This window comes from Anopheles gambiae, chromosome 2, assembly GCF_943734735.2.
Source record: "Anopheles gambiae chromosome 2, idAnoGambNW_F1_1, whole genome shotgun sequence".
Lineage (NCBI taxonomy): Eukaryota > Metazoa > Arthropoda > Insecta > Diptera > Culicidae > Anopheles > Anopheles gambiae.
Window position 1 is genome coordinate 96,138,124 of NC_064601.1, and position 20,842 is coordinate 96,158,965.

The following is a 20,842-nucleotide window of genomic DNA, read 5'->3' on the forward strand; positions in this document are numbered from 1 at the left end:
GTTGTGATTCCACCGGACAGCAATAGGGCTCTCCCCTTTACCTTCGGGCGGGTTAATGCTAAACCCTCAACATAAATATATACACTATAAACATTCGCATCAAACGCTTTGTACCCCCTTTGTTCCCCCCAAGCTCGCAAATGCGGCAACAGCTGTTTCACTTACACTTTCTTTCACCCGTCACTCACCCGGCGAGCGATAAAAATAGCCAGCACGGTCACTCACGAGGCAAGAGTGCGCTCGTGCACGTGCTCCACCGCTCAGTAGGCGAGTAGGCGTTACGGTATAGCGTTACGCGTAACGTCACTCACGCGCGAAAGGATGCTCGCTTCGGTTCGGAACGCCGAGCTTCGAGGAGGCTGCTTCGCGTCGGACGCGTTCAGTTTCTCGGTGAACCTCCGCACGTGTGGACGTGATCGCGCGACTCCTCGCGCTGAGGATCCTTTTCCCGGTTAACGTTAAGAAGAAGGATAACAAAAAAAAAAAAATCCCACCTCCCCGGAGGTTGCCGGTATCTCGCCCCGGTTCGGTTTGCGGAGAAGGTTTGTTACGCGTGTTACGTGCGGTGTAAGCGGATGCTCTTTTACCTTCATCTGCCGCTCAAAGAAATCCCTTTCCACCCTTTCGTTTACGTATAGTTTTGTGGCAAAATGCTTACAATTTCACCGCGAGGACTGTGTATAAAAAAGGAGCGAAAGATGAGCAAATTTGCTTGCCCTAACAATCGAAACCGCAAATTCTGTGAAGGGTGTAACATTCGCCTTTAACATCGAACCCGCATCTCGGTCGCACCACCGGAGAGGAAGTGTAAGTTCGGAAGCTCGATCAATCGCGTGTAAGTGTGTGTAAGTGGTGTTGATTTAAACGTGATTACCGGTGACAGTTTGCAGCCCGCGGCCTGCGACCGGCCCGCTTCTCCCGTTCCGTGCGCTCACAGCTTCAATGTAAAGCCCTTACAAGCCCAAGGACGAGCAAATCAATCGATCCGCCAAGTTCCAGCGCTGAGTGCCCGGGCAGTAGTAGTACGGGGAGGTGTTTGCCAGGGCGGTCGGTGCCGGGCCCACGATTATATGGTACGACGACCGGCAGCAGAGAAAGTGTTGAATGTGCACATTGTACAATGGCGAGGACAAATGAAGTTCGAAACGCATCCAAGTGTGCGCTTTTCTGGATGCCTTCGTGTGTGTGTGTGTGTGTGTCTGTATATGGGTGTGTGTTGATGATGTCCTCTTGATTTGTTGAATATCCTGGTAGCGGAGCGGCACTGCAAACAAGCAAAAAATAGTTCTACGAGCTTGTGTTACAGCCCTGTGACCGCTCCGCTCTATTGTTTGAGGATGAATATAAATGTATGTGTGTGTGTGTGTGCACGCGCATGTAATAAGCGTGTAGTTGTGTGAACGTGTGCGTCTGTGTGTTCGCTGACGACTTACGACCTTTTACGATCGGATGGTTTTGTGAAGATTAGATTTTTCCTTCCCTTTGCGGCTCCAGCGCTTACAACGCTGCCATTGAAAATCGTTTTTCCATTGTGTACCGAGTCTTATTACACCATAAAAAAGGTGGGTTGGCTGGTTGCGAGAGTGGGAGGGGCCCACCAAGCCAGTGGAGGAGTAATATTTCCTCTTCTCCTTCTTTTGTGTCTGCGTGTGTAGAGGTGTGTGTGTGTGTGTGGGAGTGTGTTAGTAGCAGCCGGGTAGGATTTGATTTTATTTCCAGTGTTTTCGGTGCTCCCGTCGATGCCCGTCGTGGGAGGACCCATGCCGACAGGGACAAGGACGAGTGGAGGCGCCCAGTGTGTTGCGGTGCATTGCAAATTGAATCATCTATCAGCCCATCATTCGTGTGAAGGTTTTATTTTTCCTTTTTACTTTGGGGTTTTCTTTGCTGTGCCCCGTGCCAAGCATGGGCGAACGGTCTTAAGGCCCACGTGCCTGCTGGGTTTGAGATATCGGGCGACTAGCTGGAGGATATTGGAATATAATTTAATTTTGATCCCTTTTGGAGGAACAAATAGGTAGTGCTGGAGGGGCGGGCATACAACTTTTCCATTTAATCGGTTTAGTGATTGGTATTAAAATTTGGTTTTTGGTTACTTTTTGGTCAAAAATAAAAAAAAAAATGCTAAAACTATTAAAAAAACAAATAAATAAGCAAATTATGCAAACAATTTGAACTCATAAAATAAATGAAATGTCATATTACACTGATCAGAAGTTGAGAGCAAAGTAACGGGTGTGCAGTAAACACTCATATGCCCATTCCTATCTTTTCAATTAAGGTGACACACGGAGGAATGTGCTGGAATCGTTAAACGAAGTAAAAACAAAACCTTTCCCCCTTGGAACCCGAACCTTTTGCCGTGACAGTGGGAAAAGCGTGTAGTTTACTAAGTAATAAAAACAACAACACACAACGAGAGCCCCACGGAGTGCTTATGTATGTGTGCCTGTGTGTGTGTGTGTGTGTTTGTGATGGTTAATCAAACAAGTGACATGTAAAAGCTGTTAACGTCGTGCACCGCGACGCCCGTCCGTGTTTATCGAAACCGCTGGCCGCTGCCCGCAGACCCCAGAAGTCCCATCCCCGGATGCGTGATGTAAGTGAAGCTAAACGAAAGAACCCACAGCGTGGGAGGGGGGGCGGGGGCGGGCGAACAATCATCCTACTGAGGATGGTGCTGCGATAAGCGAAGAGCGTGCTTATTTTTATATTTCACCGTTTCATGGCTCTCTTCTTGTCGCCCTTTTTTTAAACTTACCTTCCTGTCCTTACCTACACGATTCGCAGCGCTGTAACGTGCTGTTGGGAATGAGCACGAGAGGTAGGTGTGTGTGTGTGGCTTTATGTGAGCAGAGTACCAAAAAATGAAAACTCCCCACTGCCATCCAAAAGGTCCCTTGCAGCTCGAAAAGCAAAATAAGCTTTGTGGAGGATTTTGTATGTGTGTGTGGTTGTTTCCGTTGTTTTGAGCTGCCCAAGAGATCGTTAAATATTTACATGCCAAACCGCCAACCCGGTTCCCGGTTGGGTGGGAATCGTACACAAAACGCACCTGAGCATAGAAGTAAATAGAAGAACCGGGCTATCAGGTTGACCAGCCCGGTTTGGGGCTAGCCATTGGGAACGGTCGTCCTTGCAAGTGGTCATAAATTTGCGCTAAGGATTATGCCCCCCAAAATGGTAGCGGAGCCACACTCAGCGACAAAGAGCGAGTACAAAAAAAAAACGGCTCCAAATGAATGCTCTCAATTTTTGCAAAACCAAATCCTACCCATTTCCACGACCCAAAGCACCATTGGCAAATCCCAATATGCTCGTATTATTTTTGCTAAATATTTCACTTAAATAATTTGGCCAGCTTGTGCGCTTTGGGGGATTCCGCGCTGGGGAATGGATCGTTGCTAGCAACATCGAGGCAATTATTTTCACACCTCACGCCTTGGTTTGGAGGCGCAATCTATTCCCCGGACTGTTTTGGGGGCACTTTTGCAACCATAGAAAGCGCAACAAATCGCAATTAAATGGTACACTTGAAATTTATTATCTCATATACCGGTTTTTCCCTCTCTCTCACTCTTTTTACTTCCATTGTGCCGTTTATGGCAAACTTGGTTCGTAAGTGTGCATGCTACATAAACACAGTCATTTGATTTTTCTTTACGAGTTTTGGTGTGAGAGATGGAGAGTGCTTAGTACACGCCTTGGTCCACTGTGTGTGTGTTGTTTGCTCATTAAGCGGCACGCATCATAAATCGGAAAAATATTGTTGACACTAAACGGTACCACACCTGACACCCGTGACTGCTGGATAGGTGTGACGATTTTACGATTATTTGCTCTCTGCCCGATAAGCCCCCGTGAAAAGTTATAGAGTTATAAAAACCAACCGAATCGAACGCTTAGCGTGGCTTTGGGGGAAGGGATTGACGTTCATTTTGCACTTCCAATACATGATTGGAAGGGTGCGCTTTGGCTTGTAAAGTGCGTGATGCTATAAAAAAGGATTATAAAATGATTACACACCATTCAGGTTCAACTGCTGTCCTAGCCATAAATCAAGCACAGTGAAATACATTTAAATTGCAAATGCAGAACCGGTCCAAACGCGTGCTTCGGTGTGTATGTGAGTGTGTGTGCACATTTCAAATGCTCCAGCGCCTGAGGGCAATGATTGATGAATAAAACACAAAACTGATACTCTAGTCTTCCCTGTTTGGCTGCAAAGTTGGCGAGCGAAAGCACAAGAGCCATAAACAAGTGTTGCAAACCGAGCACAGCAACAAAGCCTTGCAAACAGTTGCAGCACTCAAAAGGGGGCTGGCAAACTTTTGTCCCCCAAGTGGCTTTACCCTTTTTGTTTTGCAGCACTCGATGGTGTTGCATTGTTTCTGGCTGTTTGGCTGTTTTGGGCAGAGTTGTGCTGGTGTTGCTGCCGTTGCTGTCGTTGCTGTCGTTGCTGCCAGTTGTTCATTTCCTACCGCAGCGGCTCACTGTTCTGGCGGTGACTTGTAAGTTCCCACAACCGCAGGGAAAAGTTTTCGCCCCGTTGGAGGGGAAAATATTCATTCCAATTTTGCATTGTACCATCCCGCAACAGAACGCCCTTTTTAGGAAAAGACGATAAAGTTTTGCCCGCTTTGTCTGCGTGCGACGTCTGTATTTGAGAGGTTTGTAGCGGATGTTACCGTATTTGGACCGCCTTGTATTCGCCGGGTGAGTCGCTAATCTGTGCGGCACTGCCGTGGCTAGTGCTGGTCTGAAAAAGATCATCCCGGCTCCGTTCCCGCTCCATCGATAGTTGTGTTGTGATAACGCGCGCTCTGCACGAACATGCTGGTTCCAATTCCCGAAACTTTCCACGTCGCGCAGTTCGAAAATCGATCCCAGCTCGATACAGCGCTCATAATGGAGGGCGCTTCGTTGCGGGAACGTACACCGAACTTTAGGAGACGCTTTCGGGGGGCGTACAATCCCCCGAAGCAATCAGTGCCTTGACAGAATGTACAGCAAGGGAGTGTACCTAGGAGTGCACAAGTGCAGCGCAGCTTTGCTGGATAAGCTGATTTGCCTTTCAGCACACTATCAGCACGATCCGATTGTCGGTTGCTGGAGGGGGAAGGATGCAATTCTGCTTGCCAAATCCCAATTGGTATTGCAATTGTAATTTCAAACGTAAATCTATCTTACAGCTACTACAGGTCCCTCGAGATGGAACGTTGTCGCAGCGTTTGTCAAAGCAGGTTGAGTGATTTTGAGGATGAGACTGTTTACCCGATTTGTCTGGATCTCGAGGATGTCTGCTCTTATCGGATTTTGCAGTGCCTGGTGGCTATGGCTTGGTGATTGCATGTCGATTTACATGGTTCACACTTTGTGTCTTATGTTTGACACCTTATAAATTTACTCCGTACTTGCAGCTTGACTAGAGCGATTAGTTTCGTTCCTGAAGGGCAGAGGCTGAACATTGTAGTGGTGTTGATTGGGTGGCTCATAACGCTTACTAGGCGAATGGTTGTTTAGATTTCTGTGAGAGAGAAGTGAATTTCACAGTAGATGTTGAATCTTTAAGGTTTGTTTTCACATTTCAAACTAGCGCCTGAATGTATGCTATGTTTTGTCAGCTTTAATCTTGAGCGCTTTGAGCTTAAATAATTACTGAAAACGTTTTTGAAATTGGTTCCATTAATCATAAATTATGCTGCCTGATTGATCGATCAGCAGATCAGCTACCGATATTGAAATTCAATAAATTCTTGGAAGCCCTTTTTGGATGCTCCATCCAACACAGCCAGCTAATTTATATCGCACCCAAAGGGTAGCTTGCAATAAACAAAAAAGCTTCATGATTATAAACTACTGCATTTGCATTTCCACCTCCAAATACTGCCAGCCCTCCATTAGCGAAGCTGGCAGCACCGATCGGCATTAACCCGGCTCGGCATATTCATAAGTCACACACATTAATAAACATGGCTAATTTAGTGAGCGGAATGATTTGCTATCGCTGCTCACCTGCTTCCCCGCCTGCCCTCACACACAACCCCAAGCGTCGTGTAAATCGACCATAAGTCAATGTTATCGCCATCAGCACATCGTAGCCCTGATTTCCCGCGGGAAATTCAACGCCAGCGGGAGTATGATGTATGACAAACGAAACAAAACCCAAAAAAAGAAGAAAAAACACAACTTTCCCTTCATTGAGCGCGCACACACGCTCCTGGGACTGCCACTCAAAAGCAGCTAGAGCGGGAAGCGGGAAGTGAGCTACCGCTAACGGAGCGCTCAATCAACGAAGCGTGACCGTTCCGGCAAAGTGCCACCAAACAACATAGTCGAAAGTCACGCAAAATTCAAATTTGCGCTCATGCTGAAAGTTTTCGGCAAACATGTAACGCAGCGAACGTAACGCGGCAGCTTAGCGAGGGGAATGCAGGGAAGTCTGATGCCCTGTAGTAAGTGTCAGGGATCAGAATGCCGTTATTTGAATGGAAATGGCGTCATATGCATTAGCACTGACAAAATGCTTTTAGTTTAGGGTACTGGTAGTGCAAGGAGACGGATAAGCTGGAAGCTGGGAATGGTTTTGTTCTAAGCAGGACGGGCAATAAAGTACTAGCAGCAAAGTATGCTGATTAGTTGCCATCGCTCGTGCGAACGAGACATGTTTCAAAGTGATTTTAAAGCATTAGATGTCTGTTTGAAGACAGCCAACACTTATGGATGTCAGTTGAAATGTGTTGTTGCATATTTATTGAAGATTTGGGGTTCCACAAATGTCAAACAGATTTAGACATAAGAACGAAACACTATGTGGTATGTTTTGAGGTAGTCACGGTTTGTTCGATTTTGGGATGATTGCCATGTTTCGAAACGGACTTTCGACACTTGATCGTCCAGGCGATCATAGAAACCTTTAGGAGGTTTCCCTTACTGGAAACGTTGAAGTTTAGAGGCCTTACCTTGGACAGGGGGACATAACTAAACTCTTTAAATGAGAAGTCGATAGATGTAGGATGGGCATAGTCCTATCCTGACAGTCCGAACGAATCTGACCTGCCATGATCGGAGTTGATTTTATTTATACTCAAATGAAGTTAAAGGTTTCGCACCTTTGGTTCCGGGTTGTATGTTGGAAAGTTATTGTTTTCACTCAGCTAGTTACGTTTGTCTTTTGTTGACAAGAACGATGGTTCTTGTTACTAGGTTCCTGTTTTGGGTTTAACTCATATACTGTTTCTGCTTTGGGTTATAATGCAAAAATGATCCTGCTTATGATGTACGTTTCGTTTGGTCCTGAAAAGTGTGTCACAATTGTGTTTATATGAACGGTGTGGCCTGAGCTCTTCCGGGTGTGTATGTGTTGCGATGGTGTGATTTGGCTTTCGAATGTGTCTATAGCTGATAGTGTGTATTATAATAAGTTCTGTATAGCAGATATGCTACAACTACATGAATATAACTTGCGGACATTACATTACCTAGATTCTGCAGTGTACACGCCTTCAAGTGCACTGCCCCCTCACACAGAACACTCTTATCAACTATCATTGAAATACATTTATATCTCTAGCAACCCCATTCACGGCCCAGGATTAGGAGAAAAGATAAACCAGAGCCCTCGCGCCATCATACGCGCGTTTTACGATCGAGCTCCATTGTAGTGCCAGGCATTACAATTTCAAAAACGCAAAACTACATCACACACACACACACACGGTGGTCGTAAAACGCTCTGACCCCGTTTATCAGTACCGGTGTAAGATCGCACTTACAGCATCAAAAGCCTTGCTCATAAAACGTGGCCCCACACTAGAGCTAGCGGGAGCAACAGCAAGATAATACATTTTTCATTAAAACCCACCGCTTGTGAGCGCCTGTGATCCGGTTTGTGACCGCAATCCTTGCCCGAAGACCTGGACCAACTTTAATGACTTTCATTTCATCCGCGCCAGTGAAGATTACGATGATGAGATCGTGCAGCCAGGAGGTAGCGCAAGCCCCGGGAAAGGGCTTCCATGTCAAGTTGGGTGGGTAAAAAGCTTCCCAACTTTCCCAAAGCGTACGTAGCTCTCCCCGAGTAGACGGGATGCCATTAAAATGCCAATGCTTGACAATTCTGGATATCTGTGTGTGTGTGTTTTTTTTTTCCCTGTGTTCAGACGACGCTCTCCACCTATCTTCCGAGAGCATACATCAGCAACATCGAGCTGCTTGTGTCCGCGGATGAGCGAACGTTTTGCCAAACCGACCTTACGATACACCTGGGACCTGATGGGTTCTGATGGCCGGGCCGGACGCACCGCATGGTCGTGTGTTAGTGGCCCTGCCACTCATCACAAAGCTCCCCCCCCCCCGTGTTGCGCGGGCGGGCGACTGCTTTATCACAACTTTTAAGTGGCCAGTTATGACGAGCGGTCGTAACTTTAATTTAGTTTAACGATTTCATAATTTTGTCGCATAGGTCGTTGCCTTGGCGCCCCGGCGTTTTCGCATCCGAGGACGTCCTCGCGAAACCGTTGCCCCCAGTCACGGACGCAGCTTATCCTTACGCTCAGCGCAACTCAAGTATGCAATTTATTAGTTTTGCCGTGCAAGGCGACCACATCTTCCGATGGTCGTGATTTGTGCGATTTCTTGCACGGCTCACGGGGCGAGTGGACGAGTGGACGGTGTGCTCAACTTGACCTGTGCTGAAGCGAAGGTTTTCTCCTCCCCGTCCGCCGGCCCTGTTCGGCACAAGTGGGCATAGAGGTGCTCGAAATATGTGTCCTCCCACGGCTTACGGCAAGGACGATGGCAACGTCTTGTGCTGTACGGCTGTATGGCTTATCTTGCGAAAGCGATGCGACGACCAGCATTGACAGGAGGATCACCGTGATCCGCAACTTCTCGAACCGAGTGGCTTCCAATGGCTCGGTCGGTCGTACGCCGTGCGTCGTGCGGACGTGCACTTTGGTGACCCAAGTTTAGCGCAAAACCCTTGCGAAACGGGCACATCTTGACACAAAAGTTTTACACATCCTGATGGAACGCAGGGGTTTTGGGCCAACCGCGAACTGTCGGATAGGGAAGCACGAGATAGGAATTCACCAGGACCCCCGCTTCCCCCGCACCATCTTCATTACAGTAGAATGACAAAGTTAGGCCGGGCCTAACCGGCTACACTTTCGCCGATGTAACCGGCCGGCCGGGTCCAACTCTTTGGCCAACATCCTTCACATCGTGTTAGTTTCCCCGGGCGCTTCCATTTCCTGTTTCCCCTTTCCACTCGCCCGGGGTGACAGGAGTTTTTGCCAGAGATGTCGCAAGGGACAAGGGACGGAAGCGGAAGCGTGCTGACGTGCTGATAGAGAATCTGCGCGGGCAAAACATATTTGCCGTACCGTGTAGTGGTGGCAGCGAGTGGCAAAAACTCGCTTACCATGTGAGTCACGTTGCGTCCGTTGCGTTGTGGTTGGTACAAACACGCGCGCACCCACACCAAACACACGCGTGGTTGGTTTGGGGGATCCCCTCTCCCCCCCTGCTTGTAGGCACACAAAGTTTCCTCATTGTGTATCTAGTCGAGCGAGCGTGTAGATGGAACGAGAAAGAGGTAGAGCGTGGTTGTGTGTGTGTGAGAGAGAGAGAGAGAAGGAGCGGGTTCGAGAGAAAGTTTTCGTGCACAGTGCTTGACATTCGTGTCAACGCGTTACGGCTGATCACTTTTGGGATGGCTCACCATAATCTGTTTGAATTTTAATGAAATGAGTACTGCGTGTGTGTGTGTGTGTTGCGTGCGGATGCTGCGGCACGCCGGGTGTGAAGGTTGATCGGTTCTGGGGCTTGGCTCTAGCCGAAGCACAAAAGGACAAGGAGAAGGAGTTTGGTGCATGATGTTTTCTGGCGCAAATCGGATAAATTATGAACCCCGGCCGACCGGTCGCTGGGACGTGGGGACGCTTTGTGGAGTAAGTGTCTAGCGATACGATGCGTGTATTCGCTTATTGGATTAAAAACCACACCGGAGAAATTGATTCACTGCTTGGGAAGCTTCCTTGAATCGTGTGTGCGTGTGTGTGTGTGTTTGTGAGGGTGTTTTTGCAATGTTTACAATCGGCTGTCCTGTTGGCATGGTGATGGTGGTTTATGCTTTTTCTCAGTAAATAAGCCACTTTACTCTAGACGGATGGTAGAAGTAATTACCAGGAGCTTATCTAATGCTTCCTTGAACACCGCTTCGAATTATCTTTGAAGAATATAATGCCGATATTTTTGGGAAGTCTATTTTTAGCTTTGGTTGGAAGGGTACGATATAACTATCTAAAGTAGGGCTTATCGTTTTTTTTTTCGTTGCCATGGAGGAAACCTTTGACAGTCACCCAGCTTAAGAGGACTCATCAGATAGGCATTCTTGTAGTATTTATTATTTAATAAATGTAGAAAAATTCTATGAGCAAGAGACAACCCTATAATGATTGAATATTGGGTTGATTTATCAATACATCTACTGTTAAAAAAATTATAAAGTTCAAGAATCCACACAAAGAGTCGATGCTTTGGGCCGTGATGCTCTACTTGGAAGCTCGCTTTAATTACCAGTCTTCAAGTTTCGCAAAATTACGCTACGGATAAAACCATAGCACTAGCATCGTATTGTGCTTCCCTTCTACAAGGCAACAAAGTCGATAGAAGGAAACAATTACCAAACAATACGTGGAATTGGAAACAAAAGCTTCAAAAGTTCATGGAAATTAATACCTCCTCTCAATGGCTTCTGGGGCAAACATTGCTCAACTTTGAAATACCTTGTCTTACTTCATTTTCCTCCTTGTATGCCGCATTTGTTCTCAGAAGATTGCGTACACTATAGCTCAGAAAAGTTGTTTGCGAACTGATAATTTCGTGAAAAACCAGCTCTGACACAAAACCATTCGGGGAGTTTCATACTAAAATCCTGCCCGAAACATGCATATCAATGTGAAACTTCAAACGGCAAAGTGCATCTTCCAACGTGTTTGCTCATCCATTTATGACGTGCGTGCTCTCACATACCGGGAATCAAGAATGTTTTGTTTTGCGGGTAAGGGCTCTACATTGCGTTACGACAAAACAAGGGCAAATTTATTCCAGCCGGAAGCAAAACAATGCACCGACAACAGCAAAATATCTACGAACAGTTCGCCGAATGTTACCGCATCTCGCAAATCGGAACGCAGGAAGTGAAGTTTCACTATGCGCTATAAAGTATCGAATTGATGCACAGGAAATGAAGGAACGCGTGCAGCATTTGCTACCCTGGGAATGGAAGCACTCCGCGCCAAAGACGCTCGGAAAAGATTCCCTTTGCCTAGTGCCGTATAAATAAAGCAAGTTTATGCTCGCCTTCATCCGGTGTACCGATGTAAAAGGCTCGTTTGCTCGCTCGCGTGAGCGTACCTTAAGAAACCAAGCAGGCGAAATCAAACGCCAAACCGGCGGAGCCGGCGGTGAAGGCAATAAACTCTGTTAAGAAGCTGGTTTCCGGCAACTACTCCGGAGCTACTCAGCGGAATTGCCTACATAAGTAATGAGGCTCCATTCGTGGTGGACAGTTATAAACCGAGGTACAATAATAAGCAGCGCTCCTAGCAGTAGCTGTAGCTTGTCTTGTCTAAGCACATCATCTTGACGGTTGGCGATAGTGTAGTGAACCCTTTCAAGCTTGTTCAACAACACGCTGATGGGATAATGCGCTTAAAATGCGATTTATTTCACCAGCTGTGTTTGTGGAGGAAGGAAAAATACTGACGCTGCAAGCGAAGGTGGTTGGAGGCAGCTTTAAAGCACTCTGTCAAAGGTTGTGAGCAGGGTCTGGGTTCGGATAACTGTCACGCCGTTCGACAGTTCGAAAGTGAATGAAAGTGAGCTTTTGAAATGGGAGAAAACGACTGTTGAGATCGAGTAGGTATGGACAGTATTGGCACTATTTATAGACGGTAACTAACGTGATGGACGACAGGGAGGATAGTATGGATTGGAAGAGGATGAAAACGGAGGATGAAATTTCATTTTCAGGACTCTTGTAAGATATGGATCATGGAACGGTTTGTTTGAGCAGTGCTACTCAAAAATGTTAAAATCTGCGCGCATTTCTAAAAAAAAGAAAGGTATTACATGCACTGCTTATAGCACTGCTTAACCCTCCGAGCGGATGGAGCACCACTCGGGAAGAAATTGTTTGCTTTTGCATTATTCGTTTGAGCTTTTTCCGTCTCAAGAGCTAATCCAACAAAGGACAGCAGAAAGATGGCCCTGCTTTGCGTTGGCATCCGACGGTAGATGTTTGTTTCCATCTTGTGATCCTTTTTTGCTGTATTTCTCCATAGTTCCACAGTAGTATGCAGCCATGCATGTTCTAGGAATGTGTGCGGCGGTTTTTTCTTCCTTCCCCTCGTAAGATAAGGACACAATATGTTTAACAATTTCTCCACAACAACAGCATTTGAAGTAACGGCCAAACTGGGCTGCGTCTTTGTTATTGTAACCACTTGACGCAAACATCTGCATCTGTGGTGGAATGACACAGCGCATTGCGTTCAGTTTCGTGAAAAGGGGTCCAAAAAAGTTAAAGGGACGTACAACATCGCTCTAGCGTTTCTTAGTTCACCTCGGGCACGTCTTGAGCAGCAGCAGCAACCATCAAACAACTATTCACGGCTGTTGCTTTCGTCAAGGGCGCATCAGGTAGATTAGATTCCAACCATGTGATCTGGAGCACGGGTGACACAACCATGCATTCTTCGGTTCGGGTTCGGGAGTTTCGGGATGCGCGCGGGCTAGTGCGAAGGTGTACAATGTCATGAAGGAAAGGATAGAACAAAATATGCTTACATACGTCGGAAAAATGAATTTTCCTGAGTATCGTGGTTCACTCGTGGTTCTTGAAATCTTGAAAAAGTTGCTGCCTTTTTATGTGTATCAAGTCTTGAACATTTCTTGGAACCGCTTGAAGAAACAATGCCATAATTCTAAGCTAGAGCATTGATTAGTTTGCCGACGCAATCGGGCGAAGTGATTCTTTTCAATAATAACAAACACTTATAAAGCTCCAAATTCTATGGTACATAATAAAAAGATACATATAATAATATATAATGCATTTTGAATGACCATACAATAGCTGAACATCGGTTTCTATACAATTATAGCATGCTAAATATTATTCCAACTTTTCATGTTACTTACTTACTACTTTTACAAACTATTTCTTTGACCTTCAGCAAAATTTCCACCAATATTTAGCAATCATATTCTCAAAGAATAGCTACGGCTCGCACAGAAAGAGTGCTCCGCAGCAGCAGCAATTCCCCACAGAAATCATCGCGCACGGAAAGACGCAACCGGCGGCACACGCTGTGCGAATGATCTTGCGAATATGATAATAAAGTCAATTTGCTTGGCCATTTATTCTTGCTTCCGATGGTACTGCCGGCAGCAGGAAGACAAAATTGCAACTGCACACCGTACCGCACCGTATCATGCGCTGTCAACAGCTGTCTCCCGGGCCCGCCCAGCCCTGTCATCCCGGGCGTGATGCGATGCGGTGCACAATTTCCACCGTGTTTCGAGCAAACTAAAGGGGGAAACAGCCCCGGGTTGCCATCGGTACCATGCCATCGGTAAGCGCTTTACCATACTGCGCACCTTCACCGCTCAGGCCCGTTGTGTATGCAATCCGCAGAGCGTGTAAGATGCATTCTATATTTATTTTGCTCACTGGTTCGGGCTGCCTGCCTGCCTGCCCGGGCTCCGGTGGGGGTTTCTATTCACATCAAATCACTGTTCGAATATCAGTGGCACTATAGGAGAGAGAGAGAATGTTTTCCATATGCAGCAGCAGCAGCAGCAGAACGGTAGCCCATCGTTAGCAGCCATTTTTCCTGTTACAGTACGGCACCAAAGCTCGATGGAGACGCCCGGTAGCTCAGCCTGCTGGTAGGCTTTTGTGAAAACTATTGCCCCTTCCCATCAAAGCAGGCCGTCCCAGGGGTGTATTGTATTGTAGCGAATGAATGGTGGTGGTGGTGATGGTAGTGGTAGTAGAAGCACACACACATTGACTCGCAGCCTCTGTTTCGTCCGTTTCATCGCTGATAAGCAACACAATGGAGACATTTGCCTCTTCGCTTCATGCTTTATTTGATTTGCGTCTGATGCAATGTATATGAATGAGCAGCAACGAGCAGAAGAAAAAAGCCTGTCACGTTTCTTTTTCTTTCAGTTTTGGTGTGGTGTACTCATCTTATTCCAGTGTAGTGGCATTACCGTTTAGCGTTGAATTGTGCCCGCACCATAATGCACGCGGTGGTGTGTACGAGCACAACGGTGTGCACGACGGTGCACCATTTTCGTCCTCACCATTTTAAGGCACGTGTACGGTACGTACGAACGTTTCAATTTTCACTTGCCCTAGCAACGACAAATACTGGCACGTGCACACTGTGGTGTTTTCGTTTTTTTTGCTTCCTCCCACGTCAAACAAACATTAAAATGCTATTCTGAATCTAGATTACTAAAATAAAACCGGCAAAAAAAAAACCAAAAAAAAAAGGAGACCGGCAAATATTCGCATGTCTCGGATGTCCTCTGTCTGCTCACCTTTAGTTGGTTGGCCACCACGCTGAACGCGCACCCGTGATGTGAGATGTATCCGGTTTAATGTCTTCCTTTGCACACTGATTTGCGCGAGCTTTTGAGCAAAAATGTGCTACCAAAAAAAATTGGGAATACTTCGCTGAAAAATCATTTTATCTGTTTGCTCTTTTATTTTGAAAGTCGTTTTTTTTTTTGGTTCGCCAACAGCCCAGCACTGTCTCACGCAGCACTGGATTGCTGTGCGCGTTACCATAGTCACACAGGACACAGACACACACACGGTTACCTACAGCCCAGAGGCACATTGGGACAGTTTTGGACGAACGTTTCGCTATGTGTCTCGTGTGTCACCGGTAAACGAGCGTTTTACACAGCTTTGCATTTCAGTCCATTTTGTGTGCGGAGGCAGAACGCTCGGCCAAAGCTCTCGCCGCTCGAAATAAAGGATTTTGAGAAATTGAAACAAAATCCTACACGTTTGGGGTGGCATTTTTCACTCGCTTTTTATATTTGCACACATACAGGAACAGACGTCCAATGAAATCGATCCAACTACCAACGCTTTCTGCATAGTGCGATTTTAGCTGCAAGTAAAAACTGTAGCACCAGGAAGCTTCCGTTCGGTGGAGCATTTTTTTTTGTTATCCCCAGCTAGAAATTTCCATTTTTGCTCAATTTACACTCGAAATTCATTTGCCAACTGGTGCATAAGCGAAGCCACCCCGTCCGAGCCCAACATACTGGCATGTGCTGACACATGCTGTTGCGAGCTGCCCCATTACTGCTTGCCCGCATGCTTTTGTGGTGTGTGTAATTGAATTTTCCTACTGCTGCTGCCTTCAAACTGCACTTGCCCCCTTGCTTTGCTGCTGGTTAGTTTGCGATTACAGCGATACGATCCATCTTACCGTGGGGCGAATGGGGCTGCGAAATAATTCTTGCTTTACGGCCCAGCACAGGCAATTAAAAGTTCAAACAAAGCGCCCTGCCTACGGGCAATTCTCGACAGTAAGCTCCACCATGCTGCGAATGGTTGGCGGGAGGTGGTTTTGTGAGTGTAATAGTAATAGAGTATTATTACCTTGTATGTTTGTCATTCGTGTTTGCTGCACCTGCTTACCTTTCTCTCTCTCTCTCTCTGTCTGTCTCTCTACTTCCCAAGTGGGTGGTGCCGTAAAATCAGACTGGGTTGCATTTTATCCATCCAGTGGAGACGGTAGCGGCACATTGGACTGTCTCGGATACATTGTTCTACCCATTTTGGCTTGCAATCTACCCCTGCACATGCAATCATAATCATGGGCCAATGCATAATGAAATGCATACTGCACTGCAGTCAGGATAACAATGGCAATATTGCACTTTGCAACGGTAGACCTACACACACACACACATATACGGCAGCACTTTTGGCATTGTTTCTCAATAATCGAAGCATCATGATCTTGCCCGGGCGAGGCAGCGGGCTCTATCTAAAGTGGTGCAATTTTATCCTGCATGTCTTTCCTTCCTTTCTATACTTCTCTTTTTGCCTCCCGAAATCTCATATCAATGAAAAATACCCATTTGTGCTTCAAATTGTCAATACACACATATTCTCATACAGATAGTGCCACCACTTTGGAGCAGCAGCAGCAGCAGCAGCAGCAGCAGAAACGATTGCATATTGATTTACTTCACTCTCTCCTGCCAGGCAACCGACCGTGTCTTGCAGTTACGCTTCTTCCAGTTCCGGAAGCGGGTTTTGCGTTTCGTACTACACACACACACACACACACACACACACACACACACACACACACACACACACGAACAAACGTTTACTTCCGCGTCGTCTGAGCATGTTTGGACGGGATGCAAGCAATGTATGATGATCGCTTGTAAGTTTCCCAGCGATTGAGCTGGTTGGTCGGGTGCAGCTGCAATGAGGTTGACAATTTCAAATCCCCCCCCCCCCCCCCGTGTCCCTCCAAAAAAGGGACAAAATGGTACGACAAAAGGCCTGCAGTCATGACGTTGCTGGGGAAGCATGTTTGTGTCAGTGAAAGGGGCATCTTGTTTTCTATGAATGTGTAATTTTTCGTTGCTTTATTGGGTATATGGGTTGCGCAAATGTGTTTTGAAATCGTTCAAGTAATCGAAGTAAGCAAGTCAGCTGTGATCATGCTGAAGAACAGGTTTCAGCTGAGCTTGGTGGTCCAAAAACGTATGTTGCTGTGAAACTTTATTACAAAAAAAAAATGTTGCTCATCTTCTATTTTCCATTTAATAATAATTATGATTTATTGCTTTCACAACTACATCAACCACTCATTTGTCGCTTTAAAAAGACTCTGAAACGTGAAGACGATCCCATCGGTGCCTTCACGGGAGATGCAAACGTTTCTAACAAAAACAGACAAAACCAACGTCGTTCTTTTTGCCACACTATGAATTAGGCATGTGTAAAATGAACGAGAATCGCACCGTTCGAACAGTTCGGTAAAGTGCACGAACGAACGAGGTTCTTAGCAAAAAGAACGACCAGGACTTTTGGAAGAAACTGACTACACCGAACGCGTTCGAACGTTCCGTTCAGTGTTCGACGGCTCACATAAATGTAATGGCTGATATTATTGAATCCGTTCGTAGCGGGAACGTACGGCGCTCGCATAAAATTCTAGGGATGGCAACACATTTCTTGAGCCCGGTCCTACAACGCCGCGGTGAATAACTGTAGCAACCATCTAGTAAGTTAGGAAAATGAGTGTCAGGACGTGCGCCGCCGCTACGAACGGATTCAATAATACCAGCCAATGTAATGAAACGTGCAAAATCATATTGGATGGTATTATTGAATCCGTTCGTAGCGGCGGCGTACGTCCCGACACTCATTTTCCTAACGTACTAGATGGTTGCTACAGTTATTCACCGCGGCGTTGTAGGAGCGGGCTCAAGAAATGTGTTGCCATCCCTAGAATTTCATGTGAGCGCCGTACGTTCCCGCTACGAACGGATTCAATAATACCAGCCATTGCTTTCTCGCTCTTTCTCGCACCGTGCGAACGGGTCGTCAGAGATCAAAATGTACCCTGTTGGTGTTGAAATCGTACCCATACAACTCAATTCCTCGAACGCCGTCGAATTTGTCCAGCAGTGTTCGATACGTGTGCTGTTGGTGTGGAAATCGTATCTATACGACTGAATTCATCGAACGCGTTCGAACTGGCTCATTTGTGTTCGATCTGTGTTCTGTTGGTATGGACATTATACCTATACAATTCAATAGATCGAGCCCGTTCAAACGGATTTGTCATTGTTCGCGAATAAACTGAACTGAATTGATTGCGCTCATCATGTTGATCCATATTTAAGTAGTTTTTTTTTAAAATAGAATCCTTAAGTGTGTATAAGGCATGGGGTACAATATATGCAGGAGACATTTTTGCTCGTATTAGTTTTTTACATGCTAGTTTTTGGTCGGTTTTGCGATGGATTGTGTTGACCAGATCAGTCGAGTGTTTAATGTTTTTAAATTATTGGTTTCAACCGCAGAATGAGTACTTCTTTGGCTACAGTATGCGTCTATGGTGGGTAAATGAAAAAGACAACGAGCGTTTTTTGTGAATAAAAACCCCATGAAACAAAGAACGAAAGAATCGTCGTTCGCGTTCGGTTCTTTTTGGTGAGCGAACTAGTTCGTTCGCGTTCGGTGAAAAGAATCGTTTTGCCCATGCCTACTATGAATCATACGTTTGATTAATCACCAAAACTTCCTGCTGGTGCAGTATTTTAAGTGTAAATATGCACCACACCACGATGATAGACAGCTAAAAGCAAAAATCGGGGCACGCAACCGCGCCAGAACAGTTGCAGGATGCAGCACTTCAAAAATGCACCACAGAGACCTGTCGGATACAGTGCGTTTGAGAAATGTTTAAGCTGTTTGCTTTTCATCACCATCATCATCATCATCAGTTTTATCTACGGAAAAGAAGCACAATGGAGCTTTTATTTTCAAGTTTTTAGATGGATAAAGTTCCCTCACATCCTGAAGCCAAAGTCATGCAGTGTGTATGTGTGCTTTCAAGAATGAAACGCAATTTATCACTTTCTTTGCACAATAAGGTGCTCGGTGATGCATTGGAACGTACCTACGCCCCAATGTATTGCATTCCTACCTTGGGAATGCATAGGAAAAACGTCTTTCTATCATCCATTGTACAGCAGAGTAGAAACACTGGCTGAAAGTTTCCATTTTTACCCTTTGTCGAATGGTTTAAGATGAATATTCTGCTCCTTTTAGTAGCTTTGGTATTTAACTGTGTGCCTCATCATGCCTGCATAGCGTGAATGTTTCGAAACAAATTGTGAGCGGTAGTTAGTCAACCAAACGACCGTTTGATCGATGCATACACTCCGTCGGTATGGAGAGCATTCCGGGTGCCATGGCGTGTTAATTAATTTTTCATTGAAATGTCAGCTAATTGATGGATGCGCATTAACATTGATGAAATAAGCACCTGTTTGCCTGCTGCACCCCCGGTGAACATTCAATTTGCGTTGCGCTAATTGTTTTAAAGTGTTTGACACTCGCCAGGCAATGATGTGGTGATGTGCGAAGACAGCTCGGTTTTGTACTAAAAATATTTAATTAACATTATTCATTGAAGGTTTCGGGTGATGTGTGGAAACGTAAATAACTTTAAATGTTTTACTAACAGTAAGAGTACTCCCTACCTTTAGTGGTATAAAACCTTGTGAGTGATAGATTTATTAAACGAACCCTACTTTGCTGCCAATTGCTGGCTTGAGCGGCTTTATTAAACGTCATGCCGATAAATCAGCAGTAAATTACGATCATGGATCAAGAGCTTGGTCACAAAACGCATTCACCGAGACGATTGTAAATGTGCTCAGAAAATCAAATCCCTTTTTACGGGTTTGCATTGCACGCTCACTTCACTCACCCGGTACACTAGCATCACTTCACATTCCGGGCAGCCAGGTCTAGGTATAAAGCATCTTGTTTATGCCGAAGCGGAAATGAATCCGTTTCTGAACGTTTTGGAACAGACACTGAATTTCGCTAGAAGAAATTGAAGTCACGAACAAAAAAGCAAGTACACCAACTAGGCTACCCCTTTTCGGGCAGGATCAGGCACGCATATTTGAAACGGCCTCCCGGTACGCTGACGGCACGCTTTGAATGATCCGTTCGACAGTTCGCCTGGATCGTTTGGTTTCGTTTTGGTGAGCCCTTTTGCCATACGTGTTACGTGCAGCCTTTAGACAGTGATGGCGGTAAGACGTTCTACTGCTCTGGACGTACTATTTGTACGCTTTTCACTCTGGTGCTGCTGTTCAAGTATTCGCAGCAAACACACCCCCTACAGAAGCATCCTTACTAGTCCTTCCCCGTGCGGAGTTGGTGAGTGAGCGACTTCCGGGAGTTCGAAATTCCGTCTGGTTCGATGTCAATGATGAAGTACCCGTGTGTGGATGTGGTACGGTACGGTTCCGGTACGGTGAAGTGTGTATCTACGTAAGTTCCGCGCTCTACCGACCCCAAAACGCTGTGGCAGGCACTTGGAGCATGGGTAGCCAACGGGCTACACGTTGTGATTTTATGTAAGCTGGTGGAAGAATCGTAATATTGATTTAGAGCTTCATCGGTACACGCCGTTCGGAAATGGCGCAGCGTGCTCTCTATTTCGGATGCCCCTTGTAAACGCGTTTGGTAGTGATTCTTTTTTTTTCGCATTCTGCTTGCGTGCAGCGTAGCGTACGTTCGTACGTGGAAAATGGCGCCAATCGCTTGGAGGGGGAATTTGGAATTTCATTCCATCATAATGGCTGCAATTGGAAAACAATCGTCATTACGGGATTGTGTTAGCTCATTTAAATAGCTTATAGCGCAACTTAAGCTAAACGGTTTTTGGTAGAGCTTTTGAACATTTAAAGAAACTTATATTTGAAGATTTATGTATTGTTGTTTGATGGATATTGAGTATGAAGTTCAATTTATTCAATCAAATTTTGTTATTCTAAAGGCCGGGCTACATTGATCGTACTCGCAAGCGTAATTTTGATTTTCACTAGCGCATCTGGCGGCGACTGGTGGAAGCTATTTTTGGTCATCCAGGGAATGGTTATGCCGGATCTCAAAATTAAGTAGTTTTTCCATCGTTTTCCATTGCAAAAATGGATGCAATGCGTGCAAAACATGTGTATCTACGTTTTA

The 20,842-nt window shown here is 45.9% G+C and overlaps 1 protein-coding gene across 4 annotated transcripts in view; it reads left to right on the top strand.

Moving 5' to 3' along the window:
• The first annotated feature begins 394 nt into the window (after positions 1–394).
• The window catches only part of LOC1276821 (uncharacterized), a 115,511-nt gene continuing 95,063 nt past the window's right edge, over positions 395–20,842 (top strand). For 2 of the 4 annotated variants that reach the window (XM_061644351.1, XM_061644354.1), the window contains exons 1-2: positions 395–542; positions 2,282–2,599. The gene's annotated coding sequence lies outside the window, so the exon portion shown is untranslated. Of the gene's footprint in view, positions 836–2,281; positions 2,600–20,842 lie in introns of all 4 variants that reach the window. The other 2 variants (XM_061644353.1, XM_061644352.1) reach the window with 2 other exon arrangements.